We start from the raw sequence: 4,248 nt of genomic DNA, 5'->3' as shown, positions 1-4,248 counted from the left end.
ACATAGCAAAATTTGTTTCATCAAAAGGAGGAATTTTAGCGGAAGGATGATTTGATGAGTTTGACGAAGAAGAAGATGAAGCCATTTGTTTGATAAAAGAAACCTGCTCTTATACCAATTGAAAAGACCTTAGATCAATCGATTTATCAAACAATGACTGTAAATAAGAACAATAAGGTTTCACAAAGAAAAGCTTTCACTAAGAATGATAATCTCACAAAGAGATTATCGTGTGCACAAAGTGGCTATTAGGGTTTTTGAAAGGCGTAAAAACTACACAAACCGATACAGAACAATATATAATACTATTCTAGACAATCCCTACAAATCAGGGATATAAAGCAAACTAATATACGCTAACTATGGAAATAAGATAAATACAAGATCTGTTACAATGCACTGAATAAAGCTATATACACTGAGCTGTTGAAATGCTGATACTGATGCTGAGATATACGCTGATGCTGGAAGATTAATTTCAAACATCATCATATTTCAAGGTTTGACCTTACAATATGGTTTCCCGGAAAACCCGATATTTTCCGATTTAAAATAGTAAAATAGTTTTGTATTAACGCATGAATCACTTTGTATAGCCACCACGTATGTATTTGATTTCCCATGAATGATGATATGGTAAAGGATCAGTATGTGAGTCGTTATAACCATGCATGATGATGACTATTTCACCTGTTTTGGCATTTTTACAAACACAGGTTTTAATCAAGATTTTGTCATCCTAGACTGGCCGAGTCTAACTGTAGCAAACAGCTCAGGTGTGGGGGAGTCGCCCCCGTATAGATCTATACACAAACTCTCACCCTCCCTCCATGAGACTCTGGTCATAACTACAGGCTACGACCGACACTTATTGGTGTCAACTGATAATTCTCACTAAATCCCTATTATTACCCCATGAATTTGAATAACATTGATTACAACCCGTTTGATGTTTACATGAATATGAATAAAGCCTAACAAACACGAAAAAGGACAACTATGGCCCACTAATCATGTATGTTATTACAGACTGTCGAGTATGCGACGGACACGTTAGTCCATCAAGGATATGATAATTGATTTGGACCATATTAGCAATGCAAATGGGCCATGAAGGCCCAATAGCATATAAAAGCTAATGAGCCATTAGGCATGTAATTGGGTCACCGGAAGCCCAATAAACATGTGTTGATTATATTGGGCCCAATAATCGTGTAATTGAGTCACCGGAAGCCCAATAAGCACGAATAGGAAACAATAGGCCTAATTATCGTATCCTGTATTTGTTTGTCGATAAAATTAGTAGTATCAGGTTTGTTTTACACTTGTTATTTAATTACGAAGCTACAACACCCGACGTTTGATTTATAATGACAGTATAGTTCATGAAAATATATAAATTTTATATCCATATATCATAAATCTTTATATTCTTGACATATTTTATCTAAAATGTTTATTTGACCATCTCAGCCCATTTTTCACATAAAGTTGCAATTTCAACCCTTTTTAAATAAAAATGTCATTTTTAGCCATTTTTAAAATGACATTTTTGGTCCTTAAATTACTTTTCTTGGCATTTTCGGCCCAACAATTATTTAAAGTGTGATTTCAGCCCAAAATATAACTTTTGACACTTTCAGTCCCTATTTGGTAAAAGTTTTCATTTTTGGTTTGATCTTTGTAAAATTTCACATTTTCTGGTTTTTGACTTTTCCGACTCAGTTGTCGGAAAATTTGTAGAAAAATCATCGTAAGTCGGAATTTGGATCCGTAAACTCTGGATATTTGGAAAATTTGTCTACTTTGTTCACAATTTTTATCATAATTTTTAATGGCCTCAAAGAAGTGTGAAATTTCTCACCTTCACAGACTGGACCGAAATTATTTCAAATATGATAGGAAGTTTTGTAAAATTTGCCAAAAATTGTAGAAAAATCGTATGAAAACGTGAGAGTAGTCACTTTAAAGGTATAAACCTAAAATGTTTGCATGTAAAACAGTTTTAAAAAATATTATCATTAAGGTAATCAAAACAGTCTAAGATTGGACCAAAACTTTTCTGTCAAGAGTTGATTTTTTAGTTAGTTTATAGATCTTTGAACCACACACTCATTTTTGCTATTTTAGGTGTATAAATCCCAGACCTACAAGTTTTCATGTATTATATGTGACAAAACATACTTTTCTCATGATTTTCATGTAGATCCAAGTGATAAACTTAATATTCTTAACTTATGTTTTTGATTTATGAAGTAAATGGCACATAATTACCAAGTAAATCATGGAAAACACACATAGCCATGCATATACACATAGATCAACACATAATACTTGTATTCTCCCCCTAAAACAAGTAAAAACCGAAAACAAAGGGGGTATGAACTCACCTTTTCTTGAAGTTTCGGTTTTGAAGTAGAATGGAGTGAAGATCTTTACTTTAGCAAGCTCCTTGAAGGATTTTCGAAATCTATGAAGCAAAGATATATTATTCATGAAGTTTTATGGTTTAAGAAGAGATTCTTGAGGAAATCAAGGAGTTAAACTATAGATCCAAGTATAAACTTACCAAAGATGATGATCTTGGTGGAAAAACCTTCTTGAAATGCTTAAAATCTCGAAAAATTGAGAGGAAAGAACAGTGCTAAGTTCTGAGTCCCCTTCAAGTATCGAAAAATACGTTTGACGGCCATGAGATGAGACTCCTTTGGATTAGCTTGGAATCGAGCATAGAGAATAGTTCCAAACATGATATCAGGACGACTTGCAGTGAGATACAGAAGAGATCCAATCATTCCTCGATAAAGAGAGTGATTGACATCAGTGCCAGTTGGATCAGCGTGCATTTTATCAGTCTTGGACACAGGAGTAGAGGCTGGTTTCCAGTCACTGAGAGAATACTTAACGAGCAAGTCAGAAATATATTTACTTTGGCAAATAGAGATACCTGATCTTTGTTGCTGAACTTCAAGACCTAAGAAAAAGGTCATCTTCCCCATCATGCTCATTTCGAACCTTTGAGACATGATCTCTGCAAATTCCTTGCTTAGCTTCTCATTTGGAGAGCCAAATATGATGTCATCGACATAAATTTGAACAAGAATCATGTCTGACCCTTTGTTTTTGATGAAGAGAGTGTTGTCAATTGCTCCTCGTTTGTATCCATTTTCAAGGAGATACGATGTCAGCGTCTCATACCAAGCCCTAGGAGCTTGCTTCAGTCCATAAACAGCTTTGTCTAGTCGGTATACATAATCCGGGTGATCTTTGTCAACAAAGCCTGGGGGCTGACTAAGGAATACTTCTTCTTCTAGCATACCATGAAGGAATGCTGTCTTCACATCCATCTGATAAACAATGAAATTCATGTAGGATGCGTATGCGAGAAACAGTCTGATTGCTTCAATGCGAGCAACTGGAGCAAAGGTTTCCCCGTAGTCGATGGATTCGATTTGAGTGAACCCTTGAGCAACAAGCCTTGCTTTGTTGCGAATAATGATGCCATCTTTATCAACCTTGTTGCGATAGACCCAGCGTGTTCCGGTGATGGTCTTTCCTGATGGTCTGGGAACAAGAGTCCAAACCTTGTGCCTTTCAAACTCATTCAGCTCATCTTGCATGGCTTTAATCCAGTCAGCGTCTTGAAGAGCTGAGTGTATCTTGTCAGGTAAGATCATTGAAACAAAGTTAACATACATACAGAAATTATTAGATACACGAGATCTGGTTCGGACACCATCATGAAGATTCCCAATAATTTGATCAACAGGGTGATCTCGATGTATAGGAGCTGAAACTGATTCCAATGGATTTGACGCTGACGAGTTGTTACTGAGAGGAACATCAGTTGCAGGAGAATCTTCAGCTTCAAGGGTTTCATCAGCATCTGACGAATTAGTTGATGATCTAACTGCAATATCTTTATTCAAGGAACTTGGAACTGGGATGATAGAGTCAGAAATGGTAGCTTCATCTTCAGCATGAGGTACTTCATCATATGGGCAAAAGAGAAGCTCTTCAAAAATAGAGGGAGAATGAGTGACCTTTTCATCAGTGTATAATTCATCATCAAACTTCACATGAATGGATTCTTCAATGCACTGCCTGTTCACATGAAAAACACGAAAAACCTTTGAAATAGATGAGTACCCAACAAAAATACCTTTGTCAGCCTTAGGCTCAAATTTTGATCTTGGGTCACGCTGATTAAGAATATAACAAATACATCCGAACACGTGAAAGAAGGAT

The sequence above is a fragment of the Lactuca serriola genome, chromosome 7, assembly GCF_051521515.1.
Source record: "Lactuca serriola cultivar US96UC23 chromosome 7, Lser_US96UC23_V15, whole genome shotgun sequence".
Lineage (NCBI taxonomy): Eukaryota > Viridiplantae > Streptophyta > Magnoliopsida > Asterales > Asteraceae > Lactuca > Lactuca serriola.
This window is presented reverse-complemented; position numbering follows the sequence as displayed.